We start from the raw sequence: 21,129 nt of genomic DNA on the forward strand, positions 1-21,129 counted from the left end.
TAGCATTCGCAAGGAAAAGAGAAAGTGTCATAGGACTACGAGGAGTTGTAGCACTTGTTAGTCAGTGAGAAAGTGTTGTATAACTACAAGGAGCCGCAACCTTACTAGTCAATGTATGACGCAGAAAGTTGTTGGGTTTTGAGCATTCTAATACTCCTAAGGTGTACATGCAACCCTAAATACCTTGGACCTATGTTTTCTCTATTATACATGAAAATTTGAATATTCCAAGGTATTACCCTAACTAGCATATAATCATATGTTACTTGCATAATAAAACTAGATAGAATTATATACCTTTTTTTCTTGTGGTTGATTCCTTGGAGATTTAAGAGCCTAACACCAATAATGTGAATGCCTCAAGTGGAATCACAATTCACCAAAACAACTTGGAAGAACTTTGAGTGAATATGGAGCTCACTAAAATCGGCCACTTTTTCTTTCATACACACTAGTGCCAATTTTGTGAGCCAAGGACCCCTTTATATATTATGGAGGATTAGGGTTACATCCATGTAAACCCTAATATCCAGGACCTTACATTTATATAGGATCCATGGGTTAAAAGCTCCATGGACTTCCATACACCCTTTAATTAGCCTCTTTTGATCACTAAATAAATTCCAAATTAATTCTTGATCAATACTAATTAGATAATATGATTTCATATTAATATATTATAAGTTATAATATATTAATAAATCATAAATATCATTTTCTCATAAGTCTATCCATACAAATTGTTCCGGTGAAGTGCAACCCAAATGGATCATGTCGGGTCGGGTCAAGTCATACCAATTATAGTTATGGACTTAGACACTAATCCAACAGTCTCCCACTTGGATAAGTCTAATAACTATTATTGAAAGTAATACTTCATAACCCGACTAGAAAGCATAGCTCTTAAAGACGCTGTCGAACTTTAAACAAATGAAATGACGCGTCCATTAGATAAGTGATCGTATATTCCTCCATTTTGAATATCATATGGACTGATACATGGATTATAATCATTCTCTCCTTCCATTTGTTGTTTCCCAATTTTTGATTTATGACAATTGACTAATTGAACAAATCAAATCAGTCTAGGCTTGGCCAAACACTTAGGGGTGTCATCAGTAAATCATCGAGGGGCCCACAAATATCGCTTTATCCTTATGAGGTAAAAGGAATGGATATAGTTCAGCTCATATGCTTGTACTAACTACTTGTTGAATCATACACAAAGGAACGTTTTATAACATCAAGTTACTGATGCGTTCTCGTACAATCAATGTATAACCAGCTCATAGTCAACAAATCATAACTCTAGGTTTGAAGAATATAAGATATTATCGTCTCATGATTCACTCATGATAAAATCCATGAAGTGATTCAAATGAGCATGGGTTTAATCCAATACTCGAATCTTATTCCAGGAGCACTCATGAACACTGTAGCTAATTCTAGCCACCTTGACAAACTACAGACCCATTCATGACAGTCTTGCCTCAATACCTACTTCCAAAGTATGATTGACTATGGATGGTTTGAATAACCTAGTTATTCGGGAAGTCAAAACATGCAAAGTGAAACACAAGAATAATACTAATCCTATATGGCCCCAACACTTTGAGTGTAAATAAAAACCATTTTATCTAAGCACCATATTGATTACTCATTATTAATTTTATAATGTTTCGATTTATCAACTTAATACTTGAATTAAAAAAATAATCATGCCATGCTCCAAGCATGCACACTATGTTTACCTATGGTCCTTTCTTTTGTGAAATAGATCAATTGAAACGACTCCAATGATGCTCATTTCATAATCCCAATCCCTTTTGTAAATGTAAGAATACAAAACTCTTGCCATTTATTGTAATCTGTTAGATTCTAAGTTTATATGCAATGATTCTCTTGTAACGACTATGCACAAAAGTCACATAGACTTGGCAACATACATTACAAAGTATTCCAATGGAGATCAATTCCATGGAAACGAAGTCTCATATTCAAAGTACATTCCTTTGAACATCTTTCTTTGCATTAAGTTTTCTAATCTTATATAGATTTAGAGAATAACTTCCACCTATGGAAACAATTCCACATTTCCATTTTTACCATCACTTTTGAACAAGAGTTTCATCTTTTCAACATGTATCAATATGGTCCTTTCCAAAGTTTACATTATACTTCCAATTGTCCATGAGCAACCAATCTTTGGTAAACCTCAAATTGTCCTCGACAATTGTTTAATCATTTTAGTCATATCCGGTTCTATTCCTTTTTCCCTCTTAATGTCATAAGCATTTGGAAACTTTAGAATGGATGTAATCGATCCTATACTCGACGCATATGGGACACAATTCATGCTATAATTTTTTTTATTTTCCATGTTCTCACAATTCGAACTATGAAGAGGGATGCCGTAATCATAATCGAATTTTGAGAATGCAACCTATATAGAATTTCCTTATGTTGAACCATTCCAACATAACATTCATATATATCCTTGACTAAATGTGATTAAAATCTCAATCTAGGCTTGTAGAATTGGAATGAAGTATAAAATCCTCTCCCTTAATTATAGCAAAACAACTTTTCAAGGCGAATTTAAACTTTTGTTTTCTATAATTAACATTGCTAACTTGCAACACTAAACATAATAATCATGCTCCCACTAGCATAATGATTATAACTGAACTAGCATAACACTTTATGCTCCCACTAGCTTTGACATTAACCCATTAATCAACTGGACTCCTAGAAATCAATACTTTATTGACTTTCTTACCAAAGTTCAGATTTCTGACACGAGATTTCTTTGATAAGACTTTATCAAAATCATACACCTTTCTTTAGATATCTTACATATGTGTCTAAACAATTTTAGAACTATGAAAAATGATGTCATAATCATAGTCTCAATTTTTTAGACGTTTTCATTTCTCACAAGTGTATGTTAGTGTGTCGGTTACCCACACACGCTCCACTAACGACTTTGAGAATGCAAATATCACAATTTCTATCTACTTAAAACCTACTTAGTGAAAGCATTTCCTCACCATCGTTTTCATGAATCAGAGAGAAACCTTATGTCACTCAGATTTTATTTTTATGGTGTAAGTGTTCCTATCCATGCAAATTTGTCAAAACCATAATCATAAGACAAGGTTAGTGACAAATCTAAACTCATATGGACTGAACTTGCCCGATCTCATTTTCTTGCCACTTAGTAGCACAAGGGCCTACCATTGCTTCTAGCTTGTTATGCAAACAATTGAGAACTTATAGAACTCACAAGCATAGTCAACTTAAACTGGAGTGACCACAGAGATATGCCAACACAATGGGTTACAAACCTCAAGTTGTGTGCTAGCGATTAAACAATGACTTTTATTCTTGATTAGTTCTTGAAAATTTTCCAATATCTTTAAGACTCCCACTATCCTCTTAACATATAAGATTCTCTTGTCAAGATCAATTCCTTGACATAACAAATTATTCAAGAGTTAGTGCGGATTCTTATCAAGATAAACACTTCTTCCAATTGGTCTTAGTTGGTTTTTTGTCTTATCCAAAACATCATAACTTACCAATCTCAAATGTACAAGAGTAAGAAACATGTTACTCTACATTTTATAAGTGTTATAAACCTCTCTTAAAATTATGTCACTCAAGTTACAATCTTAGAGTATGACTCTAAGACTTGTTTTGGAACGAAGTATGATTTATCTTTTGATTTGACCATCTCCACACTTCACGATTCCTTTCCTTAGCCAAACAAATTCACTAAGGTTTTTTTAGAGGATCAATTGTGATATGGTTCCAGAATCACTAAGATAATCATAAAACAAGATACTTAAGTACTCTCCTATCTCTTCAGATTGGAGAAACTTTTACCTTTCTGCCTTATTTGATTCTTCTTATTCGTCCTGCCATACATTGAAACTTTTCCAATGTTTCAGAATTACATTTAAACTTGTAAGTATAACCATATTTACTAAACTTTAGTAAATCATAATGAATAATCTTATCGATCTTTGTGGTTGACCTGACCAGTGCACAACCAAGTATACTCAATCCTTTAGTCCTTCACTTGACTCACACATGCATGTGAGCAAGGACTTAGTCTTAATTTCCCAAAGACGAAAAATTATTATTCATCATACAATACAAGTTGCATGAATCCAAGTTTCTATCCAACTGAAACTTGGGTGATGAGAATCTTTCCTTATTTGGAAAATAGTGACACTACCACAAACGAAAGAATCAAATCTATTTTCCAATATTGCTATCAATGAAATCATATAAACAACAATTTTTCACAAATGCCATCGTAAGGATACTTAAAATAAATAAAAACTTTTCTTTTATTTTAAAACTTGCGGAAAAACTTATCCTTACAATGCAAATACATATGAAAACATGTTGTTATCTATTCCTAAGAAATATATCATAACTCTAGAGCAATAGCTCAAAATTATGATTATCGAACCATACGATCGAAATCCATCTATTGCGATCAGAATCAACTTACTCTTTCTTTAAGCTTCCTTACTTTTCTTTGATTCTACAAAACATCAAAATGTAATTACATTACATCATGTATTAAGAATCTCCAAATAAGAACTTAATAGAGTTAGATAGTGGAATTTACCTGAAGTAGAGTCAAAACTTTTTGAATTTACCATCCTTATGAACTTTCAAGTAAAATGGGCAGCTTCGCAACCAATGTCCCTTCTCTTGGAAATAGAAATATATGGAATCTTTGGAAATGGTGCACACGACTATCTCATAATTAGCCATTCTCTTTACCATTAGGTCAAATGACTTGACCATGGTCGATCCATTTCCATTGGGAAGAGAAAGCTTTTCTGGACTTTCAATGTTACCATTACTAATGTCCATGAAAGCATGGGAAGTAGATCTTCCAATCAAATTTGCTTTACCATTGCTCCAAATTATTGCTGATTTTGTAGCATCAAGCAAATATGTAAGATCATTAAGGGTCATGACATGGTCTGTCACATAGCAGTCCTTAAAGAACTCACTATATGACTTGGGAAGTGATTGAAGAACCCAGTTAACAGTTAACTTCGTTATGACTTTGAGACCCAACTCTCCCGGCTTGCGAATATGTGACTTAACCTCCAAGATGTAAGTACATATAGAGTTTGCTTGCCAAATAGGGATTGAGTGACCTTGAACTTGTGGGTCAGGGAGAATTATTAGAGGAGGTGGAGGAAGTGAAGCTCTATCCAAAAGGATGAAGAAGACCATAGTTGTCTGAACTTACACATCTATGAGGGAGAAATTCAAGTTTCAATTGATTTAAGTCCTTAACATAACACCTAATATGAAATATTAAGGCTAGGACCCAACAAACTGTTTTATAACTTGGAAGGGGGATGCCGTAATCCATGCTACAAAATATATGAAGGTAGGTAAATGACGATTTACCAATTTCCACCATGAAAAACAAAATAAATTATTAAGTTTTAATTGGATTGAAACTCCTAGATCTTTTGAGATTCATTGAACTTTCAATGGCATGTTTAAATATCGATTGTGCCTTCTCAAGTTTGTGACTGGGATGTCGAGGATCACAAACAAGGTGTGAATAACCATGCAAATTGACTTGGTACCCTTAATTTTATCACCCAATCGATGTGCCGGTTAAGCACACGCACTCCACCGATCTATGATAAAACTTAAGTCACCCTTTGACACACATTGTCAGTCCCATGTTAGTGTGTCGGTTAACTACACGTGCTCCACTAACGACTTAACAAGGGTGCAAAGTGTAATTTCATGGGTTAGCACCATTTCACATTTTCCTAAGTAACTAAGATTGGGAATTTATAAGAGTTTAGTTACTTAGTATTTATCATTATACTTTTAATGAAAGGAGAATTAGAGTCCTATCCTACCCGTTTGGCTAACGACCATCCACCAATCAAGGAAGCGGTGGGTGAGAGTGGACACCCATTAAACTGAAATTTTATAAGCAGTAACCTTATACTCCCCTTAGAGACTGGCTTCGTGAATGAGTCCTACTAACGGTAAGATTGACTTTAGTCTTATACATACATATGTACATACATACATACATATATATATATATATATATATATATATATATATATATATATATATATATATATATATATATATATAATCATTAACTTTTAATATATAATAGTATAAGGGTTGAATTTTAAACTATTAAAATTCTAGGGTTTGATTTGGAATTAAAGTATACATGGGGAGGTAAATTTGCAAATTCCAAAACTTGAGGGAAAATTTTAAAACTTTTCAAAACTCTTAGATTTTCATAACTTATGAGTTTAATTAAGGTTTTAAAAATCTTTAATGAAGAGACTCTTGAACATCCATAAATTGAGGACAAGTTCTGGAGTTCATAAAACTATTTATGACAAAAAGACTCTTCATTTTGTAACCTATGCAAATTTTATGAGTTTTAAGAGTCATAAATGTGACTTTTCATATAACCTTGAGGACAAGTTACAAAAACACATTTTTTGAACTACTTTTAGATCAATTTAGACTGAAAACAACTAACAAATAATTTTTTTCATTAATCTAAATTAACTCATAAAACAAGGTCACATGAGAACTTTTTGAGTTCCATAACTTGAGGACAATTTATGGAGTCCATCCAATGTCATTGAGAACTAAAATTACACTAACAAACAATTTGCACATAATTCCTATGATCTACCAAAACTAATAAGCATGAACAATCCATATCAACAATTTTCAAGAATCATATAAACATATATAAAACTTGAAACTTTGATAATAACTTTGAAATTGGTTTACTATAATCATTACCACATCAAAAACATGTTTTATAAGTCCAAAACAGTTTAAGATAATGAATCTAGACCAATTCCAGCCTTAAAACTCGAAGATATGCTGTCTGGGGGTCCAAATCGTCGAGTGCATGAACCAAATCGACCATTTGGATGATTTTACACATGGACTCGGCGAGTCCATCAGTGGACTCGACGAGTCCACTATCCAGATCAACAGAAAATCGAATTTTTCAGCATTTTCCAGCAATTTGCATCAAGTATAATTGAAAACAAGCCTAGTCTCTGATACAACTGTTGGGTTTTGAGCATTCTAACACTCCTAAGGTGTACATACAACCCTAAATACCTTGGATCTTTGTTTTCTCTATTATACATGCAAACTTGAATATTCTAAGGTATTACCCTAACTAGTATATAATCATATGTTACTTGCATAATAAAACTAGATAGAATTATATACCTTTTTTTCTTGTGGTTGATTCCTTGGAGCTTTAAGAGCCTAGCACCAGTTATGTGAATGCCTCAAGTGGAATCACAATCCACCAACACAACTTGGAAGAACTTTGAGAGAATATGGAGCTCACTAAAATCGGCCACTTTTCTTTCACACACACTAGTGCCACTTTTGTGAGCCAAGGACCCCTTTATATATTATGGAGGATTAGGGTTACATCCATGTAAACCCTAAAACTCATGACCTTTCATTTACATAGGATCCATGGGGTAAAAGCTCCATGGACTTCCATACACTCTTAGCCCATCCTAAATAAGCCTTAGCTCATTCCATATATATATATATATATATATATATATATATATATATATATATATATATATATATATATATATATATATATATATATATATATATATATATAAGAGTCCATATTTAATTAGCCTCTTTTGATCACTAAATTAATTCAAAATTAATTGTTGATCAATACTAATAAAATAATATGATTTCATATTAATATATTATAACTTATAATATATTAATAAATCATAAATATCCTTTTCTCATAAGTCTATCCATACAAATTGTTCTGGTGAAGTGCAACCCAAATGGACCATGCTGGGTCGGGTCAAGTCATACCAATTATAGTTATGGACTTAGACACTAATCCAACAAAAAGCTCTTAGGCCTGGGTAGCGTTGCCGAATAAGATTGTGGGAACCTGGTGGCCGAACCAGGGGCGAGACTGGGGTCTCAGTAATGGTCGGAACCCGTCGTGTTTTGAGTTAGAGAGGGGTTGTCGCAAGTCGGAAGGATCGAGGTGTAATGCAGGCGTATATTCGTGGAACATGGGTCATGAGTTTAATAATGGGTTGGGATGAGTGGTTCCAACTCTATGTCGGACTAGACTCTGGTGGGTGAGTTTGGGTCTATCTGTGTGGAGGACGAGTAGGTGGGGGTTTCGGGTGGATTACATTCTGTGAGGGATGTGTTTCCCATTTGATGTTTTAGACTTGGGTGAACCTGTTCATTGGTTTGAGGAGGACCACGACGCGCATGAGGTAACATGTGGTACACGACCGAGGTCGTGTGTGGGGTGCGATTTCAAATCTGGTGTAGAAATCGCTTGGGGTAAAGCGCACTTCGTGATTGTGGAGTTCAGTGTGATTGAATGAGTCATATCGGTTGGGTAGGACTACTATGAAGTCTTATTTCCGAATGGGCTAGGTTAGCCTCGGAGATTCAACTGCTGGGTTAGGAGTCGATATTGAATTCAGACTTGGTGTCTAGCATTGAGAGGCAACTAGATTTATGTTTCCGGCTATTAGTGGATAGTTCGGTCAGACATGGACGTTGATTTTGGGGCCGAAGCTGAATCATCCTTGGATCGACAGTGAAATGATTTTGTTTGACGGGAGGTCGGACCTAGTGTAGAGTTTTGATTCCCATGTGGATTGGCAGGTCTTCATTTAGTGTTGAGGATCGAGTATTGAGGTTCACTCTTCAGATGGATTCTGATAGCAATATCAGAGGTTGGTCGTTGGTGCGAGATGACCCCCGTTTCTTTGGGTTTCGGTCAGAGTCGACTGGTGTGACTAGCATTAGTGTTCAACAACTAATTATAGTCAACGACTTGTTCCTTCAGTCGCGACAAAGTAATAAGAGTTGGAGGTTTTTTATCGAGTCTGTTATTTCAAAGAGCGAATGACATGGGGATATACCGCATGAGCTGTCAGTCGGGGAGACGTACCACTACATATTCCAAGTTTTGGAGAAGCAGAGTGGGTTCTGCAATGGCGAAGGTTTTGTTCTTCTTCGAGTTGGAGGGTTCAATTTGGTTTCGGTTGTCTTAGGGAGATCGGTTATGTTCCGAATAATCGGTTGCGTTGCTCAGGATAATTGATGGGATCTGGGTAATGATAAGGAGCAATTTCAAGGGCGAAATCTAATTCAAGTGGGGGAGAATTGTAACATCCTGTTTCGGATCGTCTGTGATTTAGGGTTCGTGGGATGCAAACTGGGCATGAGGAAGCCTTGAGGTTGCAACGAGTTACTAGAAGCGTAGGACTTCTCGTCACCTTTCTGTGGATATGAGGTTCATTAGAAACAAGCTAATAACAAAGAAGCTATCATAGTTTGAAGTTTAGTCCCTTATTTGAGAAAAGGTGCCAACTGAGTACACGTGGCGTACGCGTGTGTACGCTCAGCGTATTCATGTGTGTGATTTGGATGTGAAGCCACCTAGTACGCTGGGCGTATAGACTCAGGGTGAAAACCCTAAATGAGGAGTGTGTCCCTATTTAAAGAACATGATGACCTCATTTTTGGACACCATTTCCAGCCCTCAACTCTATCAAAAACCTAATTTCCTTCCCTTGAGCTTGAGTGGACATTTGTGAGCTGATATGTGTTCTTGTGGGATTTTGTGAGTGAAGGAGCATTGAAGAGAATGGAGTTGGGAGTAAAGAGTGAGAGTTTTTGTGTTTGGGATTTCCTCAACCATGCAAAGGCTTAAAGTCATGAACTTTATGGAGTATGAGCCTCCAGGGAGTCCAGATATGAGATTATAACTATGGTCTTAACGGGTTAAGACCAAGAGAGTGGGAAAAGCAAGTCAGGACGTACGTCAAGCGTAATTCTAGTACGCCTCACGTACTGATCAAGTGTCCCCGATCAGGATTCGTTTGTATGCTGAGCGTACCAAGGGAGGTACGCCCCACATAATCTTGCTGTGGGCTTTTTGGGCTAAATCTCACATTAGGCATGGATTTTGGGCTTATCGTGTTGGAGATTTTGATCAGAGAAATATATGTATATGTCTTGGTCCTTTGTGTTTGGCTTGCCATTTGGACTAAAGTTTAAGAATTGGGCCTTGGGAGAGCCCATTTAGTATTGGGCCTTGGTGGGCCCAATGGGCTTGGATTATTTGTGGGTCAGGGAGTGGCTATCTTTAGACCTAATGAGTGAGGGTTTGGTCTTAGATCTTAAGTGGGTTAATTGTGGGTTTTGGCTTAGTGTTAGAGGTTGGTGTGCAACATTAGCATTATAAGAGTTGTTCATCATCTGAGGTGATTCTTGTCACTATAGATACCTAAGTGGTACTACTGAGTGACTAGAGGGTCTTATTTTAGTTATGTGATGTTATGCATTTTTCTTTGTGATATATGCTATATTACTCTGTGCATTTTGAGATCGGACCGGAGAGTCCAATCCAAGCTGTGAGACTGGAGGGTCCTCACTAAGACACATGACTGGAGGGTATATACCGAGCCGTGAGACCGGAGGGTCCATGCCGAGCTATAGCCATGAAAGGCTTATTATTTGTGTATGTGGTATTTTAGGGAACTCACTAGGCTTCGTGCTTACCTTGTTATGTGATATGTGTTTCAGGTACTTCTTAGGATCGCGGGAAGGCGCCGACTTGATTGCACACGCGAGATGGAGTTATGTTTGAGGATCCTGGATTATTATTCAATTATTATGGATATGTGTTTTGATAAATTAATACTTTGGGGTTTTTTTGAAATGTGTTAATGAGAATTATGTGATTTAAAAATGAAAAACTTGTTTGAAAATTTACGGTGTTACACATTATGATTCAGGTGAGTCTTCTCACTATATTTGGGTGTTGAAGGCACCAATGTCGACCCACTGGTTTATGTTATATAGTAAGACCAGGGGGTGCCCCCTGAAAGACGTGGAGGTGGTGTCTGGCAAATTTTATGCAAGACTAGGGACCGGACCCTGGTAGTTATATGTAGTATGCTAGTTTTCTTTGTGATTGTTGCTTGGAAGACCAGGCGGTGGCTCTTGGCACTTGTCTGTAAGACCAAGGGTTTTGGCTCCCAGCCTGGCAAGGAAAGATCATGATACGACTCATGACATAATGGCAAGACTATGGTTGGCACATAAAAGTCTCAATTGTATGTATGGTATGTGGTATTGTGGGGAACTCAATAAGCTTTGTCCTTATGGTTTTATGTTCATGGTTTCAGGTACTTCCGGTTCAAAAAGGAAGAGCCCAGCATAACTGCGTAACATCTCCCAGAGTTTTTCTGCATTGGTAATTTATGATCTTTACTTCGATGTTTAAATAATATATACACTTTGATCGATTTTGGAACAACTTGTTTGTATGGTTTATTCTTTTAAATGAATTTTTTACTATAATTTTTTGGACAGTTACACCTTCTCCGACATCACATACCACCACAACCTTCATCGGGAAAGTCATCAAGTTGCCGGAGTAGGAAAATCTTACTAGAAGGACACCAACACCCTAAACCGATCTTTAAAAAACCCACTCTCATCTCCAATATTGTACCAAGTTTCAGCAAAAGGATGGATTAAGTTGTGTATTTCGATTCCTAACAGCAACAAAAACGATGGAATAAGTTGTTCAAGTTTTTCACAATAACTTTTTCACCATTGTTCTGTAATTATAGGTTGAAGATGATATCTAGGTCACCAGGGATGATGATGATGATGATGATGATGATGGAAGTTTTAGCAATCCTCCTTGATTAGGTCTGATCATCAACACAAAACTAATCATATTTGTTCCATAGTAATTGATTGTATTATTTATTATCTATCATAATATACCCAAAATAAAAGGTTGAGATGGTTAAAATTAAAGAACATTGAAACCTCGGTAAACCTGCAATGGTAAAAATCAAACTATACCATCTTCTGATAAAGAAATGGAGGAATTAGAGATTGAAGATGTAGATGTATATGAAGATAGCGATCTAATTCCACATGTTGTGATTTCCGTTTCTCTCGATCGATCTCTATGTCACACATGAATCCGGTGGAGAAAAAGACAGAGTAGGCTCCGAGAAAGAAGAGGAGGCTCTGACCACAAACCCTATTCGCCTCTGGTTCCTTTCTTCTCTTACTCTCTTTTTCTTTTTACACATGTCACCGCCGCTTCGGACACTTAAACTTTTCCACCTATATTGCGTCTCTTTTGTGCATCAGGTTCCACCAAACCCTACCCACATCTATTTCTTCTCTTTTGTGATGCTACGGGAGGAGATATGGCCACAGGCTCTTGTGATGGGATCTGGTAGCGGGCGACGACATTGGTGGCGTACCAGAAAGCTAAGACCGAAGTGGTAGTGTCTGTTTTAGTGTGTATTTTTGGTTACTTGGTTGTCTATCAAGAATGTGGGTGGGAAAGAGGGCAGTTTATGGAAAGTGATTGGGTATTTTTTCCCTTTAAATTTAAACAATAAAATATTTTAAAAAGTAAATAAGGGTATAATAGTCTTTTTAAGTATACTAGGGACCAAATACGAAACAAAATCAAATTATAAGGATCATCTGAGTGAAAATAAATAAATTAGGGACCAACTATGCACATTACCCCAAACCATAAGGACCATCCTTGTAATTTACCCTTTAATTATATTAAACATATAAAAGAAATTTCAATCAACTTTTACCACCGGTTCAAAATGAATCATATAACTTGATTTCTATAACAGTTTTGGATTTTTTAAATAGTTAACATTTCATATGTATATACCATAAAAACCAACTTTACTTTATCTTCTATAATTTGGCTATATTTATCTAACTTCTACTTTTCCTCTTTCTCAGTATTTGCATTTTCTTTTGCTTTTCTTTCCCTCTAGTTGTATCTTTAAACTATTTCTAGCATCTTGCAGAATTGGTATATTACATCTTGTATATGTCCTTTAAATCCTTAACAACAACAATACCATGATCTTCTCTAACTTTTTCGAAGTTCAAACAAGTTTTTCAATAACCTCATTATTGGATATTTTTTTGAAACTTTTCAACTAAAAATTCGTATTTGCAATCATTTTTTTCATCGTATTTAAAGTCAATTAACTTTTGCATGTCACATGCAAGTCGGTCAACACAATATTCCATTGAGTAGAATCTACCATGAGATATTGTACGTATGACCTCCTTACCATTATGAGTGTCATTATAACCTGACAGCGATTGAGGAACAACTTTGTCCAGGATCATATTTCTTGGGAAATTTTCAACAAATGATAGCTTTATGACAGAAATAACGACCAAATAAAATACCAGTCAATTCGTGATGCAAGCATGAACATGTAATTGTATAAAACAGGCATCGTATCAACTATTTGAAAATAATTAATCAAACAATAAATTCATTTTTTTAAATGTGGAAATGCGGTCAAAACTCCATAAATCATCATGTTCCAATGATGAAGCATTTAATACTTTATATGATAATCACCTGGATTTGGTGAGTTGTGTACTGATCAATATATAAGTTACAAAACACAACAAACTTCCTATAATGCACGATTTACTCAATCACATCCTAGAAACTGGGATTCTTTAGAATCATTTCTATTCCCCCCTCCCCCGGCAAGCAAAGAGGAGGAAGACCAACATGAAGGTTGTATCGAAATTCTTCAAACAACAGACGTAGAAGACTCTTGATGAAGATGTCATCCAATTGTAAATGCGTAGAGACATACTTTGTGTAAAGCTTGCCTGATAGAACCAAATCACGAACAAAATGGTAGTTGATGTCAATATGATTGGTCACTTATGAGAAACTGAGTTTTGGCTTAAGTATGGAGCACTGCGATTACCACATAAGAGAGTGGAACGACTAAAAGGTAAAATATGAAGTTCCCGAAGAAAATGAGTGATCCAGACTATCTTAGAAGCTATGTTTTCCAACATCCTATATTCAAACATGCAACTAGAGCAAGACACAGTTGGTTGTTTCTTGGCACTCCAGGAGATAAGATTTCCCCCAAGAAAGATGGAGTATCCATAGGTCGAGCGTTGTGTTTTAATACAATGACCCCCATCGACATCAGGATATCCTAAAATTATTCGTGAGTGAATGTGTAAAAATGAGAGACCATGATAGATGGTGCTTTTAATGTAACAAAGGATCCATTTTATAGCCTGGAAGTGTCTTTCATGGGAGTGTGTAGAAATTGGCTCACCTGATAACCACATATAATAGATCAGGTTGGGCAATAGTGAGATATTGAAGATCTCCCACCAGAGATCGATAGAGGGTGGGATGTAAAAATGGATTGCCTTGACTGGTAACATAAGTTGAGGTGGAGAGAGACGTGGCAGTTGGTTAGCGTCTCTAGCAAGTGAACTCGAGCAAGGATGTCATGAGTGTATTTCGATTGGCTAAAAATGCCCAAGTCATCATAGAATACTTGACAAACAAGGAAATAATTTAGTTTTACAAGATATTTAATCATAAACTCTTTATTTAGACGAGTAATGAAGTCTCAAATAAGAGTAACATTGTTCCCTATTAGAATAATGTCTTCGACGTACACCAACAAAAAGAGAACATTAGAATTCTTTTTGAAGACAAATATGGACATGTTGGCTTGATTTCAAATAAACCCAATGCTAAATAAAAGCAAATTCAAAGGTTAAAACCATGCTCGAGGCACCTAATTGAGACCATAAATAGCTTTCTATAGGCAACAAACGCAATTCGCGAATTGCGAGTCAACAAACCACAGTGGCTCCTCCATGAAAAAATGTCGGAAAGATATCCATTTTAGAATATATTTTTGACGTCTAGTTGGTAAAATGGCCACTTGTTGAGAAAAACAAGAGAAAGAATAATTTGAATCAGGCTGAAGGTGGCATAGTAATCTAGACAAGCTACTTGAGTAAAGCCTTGAGCAATAAAGCGGGCCTTAAATTTGTCAATAATACCATCAACATGGCATTTTGTATGAAACATCCGTTTAGAGCCAACAATATTTGATCGAGTAGGACAAGGAACCAAATCCTAAGTATCACCGAGCTTTAAAGATTTTATTTCATCAAAAATAATCGCAAACCATTTTAGATATTTGGTAGTGGTTTTGAAGCTATACTGCTCCTTAGAATCAAATAGAGCATGATATAGAGTTGATGAGGACACATGATATAAATTTGCAATATGATGGGGTTTAAAGGTTCTGGCCTTGGTTCAAGTCACCATCGGATGACCTAATATGGAAGTATTTGTAGAGGTGGCAAGTGGAGATGATGAGGGACGATCAGTTTGAATTGTTGATGAGGAGGGGAAAATAGGATACACAAAAGGTAGTCTAACTTGCATCGATGTCGGTTCGATGCTTAACTCACATGGAGAAACAAGAGTTGGAGATGGAGCAGTAGGGGGAGATATATGTTTAGTTGGGAGATAGGTACCAAATAATCATCACCTTAGGTTGATAAGAGGAGCTTAGTTGATGAGGCACGAGACTGGTGACTTGCAAAGGGGAATGAAACCTTCTGAAATTAAGTATGATGTGTTATGTAAATTTACCTTGTAGACAAATCAAGACACCTATATCCTTTATATTGGGAGATATATCAAATAAATACACATGTGACACTTCTTGGATCCAGTTTGTGAGAGGAGTAATCCCAAAGATATAGGAACGAAGCTTCCAATACATGAAACTTTCCATAATTAGTTTTGGAAGAAAACCATAACTCATATAGAGACTTGTTTTCAAGAAGCTTTGTAGGAGGTTTATTTATGATGTAAGTGTCAGAGCTAATGGAATGTGTCTAGATGTAGCCGAAACATGAGCATTGGACATCATGTCTAAACTAGTTCAGTAATATGACAGTGCTTTTGTTCAGCTTGACTATTTTGTTGAGGTGTATAAGGACATGATAACCGCTGATGTGTGCCATTCTCGGACAAAAAGGTACACACTCGATAATTTGTAAACTCTGTCGCACTATCAAATTGAAAGATTTTAATTTTGTATCAAAATTAAGTTTAGACTAAGGCAATAAATGTTTTGTGGACATTACCAAAGTCTGATTTAGCCTTCAAGGGGTAGAACCAGATAAATCTGGAACAATCATAAACAAATATAGCATAATAAAGAAAACCATCCATACACATAACATGAGAAGGTCCCTATAAATCATAGTGAACTTAATCCAAAACATGTAATGAACTTTTTAAAATGAGATAAAAATACAAACCTTTGTTGTTTAACAATTGAAAAGAAGAGAATATACATGGGTTTGGTAAAAACAGATGTAATAGACAAACTATTAGGTTAACCTAATAATTTGATAGGTGTTAAAGGAATTTCACCCTGTTAATCACTTCCATGTGTCTATATGATGTGAAGTTAGTTCATCAGTGTCAACATAAAAGTGTTACTTGTGCTGCAAGCCGTAATCTGACATTTTAGTGATTAGGATCTATTTGTATTGGTTGTATTTATCACTGGTTTTTGGGATTTGTATATATCTTTTACCTAGTATATATATGTTATGCTAGGTTTTGTATTTATGGTTGTATGTATCAATGATTTGTAGGGATTTGTGTATATCTCTTGGTGAGAATTTGAAAAAATCTTAATCATAATAAGTTTCGAATTAAGCTTTGTGATTTTTTTGTGTTGTTTGATTGTCATTTATTTATAATCCAATAATTGGTATAAGAGCAAGTTTTTTTTATTCTTAGAAATCAACAATGACATCATTTTCTAGTTCATTAACTCCTTTCATATCCCCATCCATCAAAAAGATACCTCCATTTTATGAAAAGAATTTCACTATGTGAAAGAGTAAAGCAATTATGGTTCTTGAAACTACGGAATACAGAATGTAGGATATTATTGAAGATGACCCTTTCATCCCAATGACTCAAGAAGCCAAAGATGGTGCTTCTACCAAAACTGTCAGATCTCTTCAGCACCAATAGAATGAAGATGAAAAGAGAAATGTTAATATGGACGTTCATGCCAAGGAAACAATCTGTAATGCTTTTCCTTACAAAGTCTATCACGCGGTTCAAATATGTATCTCTGCGAAAGAGATGCTCAAGACGTTGAAAGTTGCTTTTAAAGGATTTAAATAAGTTAGAACCACTCAAGAAAACAGTCTGAATCGAAAGTATGAATACTTATTTGCCTACATGAATGAATCTCTCACTCAAACTTCTAACATATTTAATTATCTTATTAATGATGCGAGGAGGTTTAAAATTAATAAATATGACCATGTACTCGTTTTAAAATTTCTTGACTCACTTGATGAAAAATAGGAATATCATGTTGATGTTCTAAAAAAAAGTGAGAAAATCAAAACCATGGATTTGCATACTATGTTTAGCAGCCTGGGGAACTATGAAGAAACTTATTTTCTAGTGTCTTCTTCAAAACCCAATCAAACGTAAATCTCTTCAAAACTTATTTTCTATCAAAGCCTATAATCTAGTAATGGTTTCATCCCTACAAAAACTCAATGATCATAAGCAACACCAAAAACTCCATGATTTATGGAATCAATAAACTTGGAAACAAAAATTGATTCCTAGAAACGAAAATCAAGAAACACTGAAAAACACATTTAAAAGGGCTAATGTCACTATTACACTAAAAGCTGTCTAGTTTGATTCAAAAGGCCACTCATTTTGTTTGGATACTCTAGGTGCATAAACTGTGAAAATTAGCATAAAAACACCATTATTTGAAATGCGATGGTTTAGTCGGTTACACCCTCTTAGTTGGTGTCTTAATCATCATAATTGGTCCAAGTGACACTGAGATGTCGTCCACATTGATTAATTTTAAAATTATATATTTTGGAAAAATAAAAAATAAAAATAAAACATGTTTATATATATATATATATATATATATATATATATATATATATATATATATATATCTTTCTTTCATAGTAGTGGATAAGGTGTCTCCATCATATTCAATACCTACCGTTTTCAAGAGTCAAGACCCTCCATCATGTTCATCTTCTTTTTTCTTCTCATCAGGCCATCATGTCATTATGGTTCACCATAATATGGGTATGTGACCCATTCTTCTGTTTTTTGAGGTGAAACTTAATCTTCTTGGTTGTATTTTGTGACCTAAAATGAAGTGCAATTGAAGTAACTAATTAAAGTGATCCGTTCTTGATACTAACTTAGAAAGAAGTATATAGGAAAAATCCATGGACGTTAAACTCTGTATTGATGCTTTGGAGGTTGGAATGTTGCCTACCAAATAATTACATGATACATTCAAGTAGCTAAGAATTTCCATTCCTATGAATTGGGTAGGAATATCACCAAAAAGGTGTAGATGACGATTATGTGATACACAAACATACAAATGATTATGTGGTACCCAAACTTCCAAGATATTTTTTGATACCCAAACTTCCAATTAAATACTATGTGTAGACCACTTTTCACGAAGAAAAATATTTAAGGTAGACTAAGTTCGCATTCAGATTGGTTAGAGACATGTAAGTCTATTTCAAATAGCTTGCTTCGATCGACATACTGATAACGAGTTTAGGTAGCATGAGTTTAAGATTTCAGGTAGACCGAGTTTGATTTCAGGTAGCCTGATTCATCACTGTAAGTCGTTGCTTGCTTTGAACCTTTTACTTGAAGTTGGGGTTGCTGGAATATTTGTCGGTTAATCAGAACCTAGAAATATTTTGTTTTAATCAAGGCCTTAAGGTTGGTTGACCATCTACCAAGGAGGTACATGTTTTTCTTTCAATTTAGCAAGTCCAATGGTTTGACCATCACCGAGAAAGTCCAAACATAGTCAAGAGCCACCCGATCACATGAGGTTGATATACAATCTTATGTAATGTCAAACCCACGCTAAATTGTAGCTTTTGGATATATGTTTTTAAACTGAAGACTTGTATCGATCGGATACACTTCAGGTATAATAAACAAGAACAAACTAATCTAAACAATTAAAGAGTAGAAAAAGTAAAGAGCACAAAGTATTCACCAAATTGACTTTCACCAAGAAAACGGGTTGTCACAAAGATGGTCACCAAGACGTTAACATTAGGGCTTCACCCTAATGTTGGTTATATACTAATCTATACAAGTATATCCTTTGATTGAATAGATTGTATCTAATCTATACTAAGAAACAATCCTCATCACAAAGATATCAGATCTGTTATCTATTATATATATATATATATATATATATATATATATATATATATATATATATATATATATATATATATATAGTTACCTAATATACAAAGATTACATAAGATTATATAACTACACACTGATGTTGATCTTCATGTTGACGCTGATAATGTCTTGAGACGCTGGCACCGATGTTGGCATTGGCGTTGGTGGTCAGCGTATATAGTGTTTGACTCATTAGATAATAAGGTGTGACCTTGCAATCTCCCCCTATCTGATTATGTCAAAAATAATCTTCTTCTTTAGAGTCATCAAAAGAACCATTATAGAACTTCTTAGCTTCTTTCTAGATCTTAGGCTTAACTCATCTGAATTCATCAATTTTAAGTTCTTCTAATATTTTACTAAGCTCTAGAGACATCAGCACATGATATCCTCTTTCAAGTTCTATATGACTAAGTTTTTCCATGTGAAGATGAAATAAATGATCAGTGGGTGCAACGGGAAGATCATCAATGCATTGAAAGCACATGGGATTTTGACTATCAAGATAGAAAATGCCATGCTCTGGTTCTCAAATGAACATGTACTAAACTAGTTCAACACCTACTGGCAGTTCATTGTTGATGTAACGAGTTCTATATGGAAGAAGAAACTTAGTATTCTTTGACTTTCTGGGGCATCTGTTCTTCCTGAGGTGGATGGTCTAGAAGGAACAACTGATTACACAAGATTCAGCTTCTTGAGTTTGTTGTGTAGCTGATGAATTTCTATCTTCACCTCTTGAGCATAAATACATTTATGTTTGTCAATAAGTTCCTAAATTTGTATCCACTCGTTGTAGCCAAATTTGACCAGTTCACGAGCGAATACAACCCCAGTGTATTCATACTCAGTCTTCTTTCTGCCTAAGTGAAGCTTTAGAGACTCGTTTTGTAACATCCCTCTCTGGCACGTATCACAATATTGTCCGCTTTGGGCCACTCGGCACGAGGACTTCCCAGGGGGTCACCCATCCTGGTACTACTCCCACCCGAGCACGCTTAACTGCAGAGTTCTTATGGGATCTACTGCCCTCACGGCTTTAAAACGCGTTGTTCTGACAAGGAAGGTATCCACACCCCTTATATAGAGATGTTTCGTTCTCCTTCCAAGCCGATGTGAGATCAGATCTAACCCACTTTCACCCCCCATTATAGGGTTCGACGTCCCCGTCGAACACATCGACCCGTGCCCTAGCTCTGATACCATTTGTAACATCCCCCTCTGGCACGTATCACAATATTGTCCGCTTTGGGCCACTCGGCACGAGGACTTCCCAGGGGGTCACCCATCCTGGTACTACTCCCGGCCGAGCACGCTTAACTGCAGAGTTCTTATGGGATCTGCTGCCCTCACGGCTTTAAAACGCGTTGTTGTGACAAGGAAGGTATCCACACCCCTTATATAGAGATGTTTCGTTCTCCTTCCAAGCCGATGTGGGATCATATCTAACCCACTTTTAAAGTGGGTTAGATCTGATCCCTCATCGGCTGGGAAGGAGAACTAAGCATTCCTTATAAGGGGTGTGGATACCTTCCCTATCACAACGCGTTTTAAAGCCGTGAGGGCAGCAGATCCCATAAGAACTCTGCAGTTAAGCGTGCTTGGGCGGGAGTAGTACCAGGATGGGTGACCCCCTGGGAAGTCCTCGTGCCGAGTGGCCCAAAGCGGACAATATTGTGATACGTGCCAGAGGGGGATGTTACAAATGGTATCAGAGCCAGGGCACGGGTCGATGTGTTCGACGAGGACGTCGAACCCTATAATGGGGGGTGAAAGTGGGTTAGATCTGATCCCACATCGGCTGGGAAGGAGAACTAAGCATTCCATATAAGGGGTGTGGATACCTTCCTTATCACAAC

General features: G+C 36.0%; 1 pseudogene; it reads left to right on the forward strand.

Annotated features, from left to right (window-relative positions):
* The first annotated feature begins 20,811 nt into the window (after nucleotides 1–20,811).
* On the forward strand, nucleotides 20,812–20,929 carry LOC111909361 (5S ribosomal RNA; annotated as a pseudogene).
* The last annotated feature ends 200 nt before the right edge of the window (nucleotides 20,930–21,129 follow it).

This window comes from Lactuca sativa, chromosome 6 (assembly GCF_002870075.4).
Source record: "Lactuca sativa cultivar Salinas chromosome 6, Lsat_Salinas_v11, whole genome shotgun sequence".
Taxonomy (NCBI): Eukaryota; Viridiplantae; Streptophyta; class Magnoliopsida; order Asterales; family Asteraceae; genus Lactuca; species Lactuca sativa.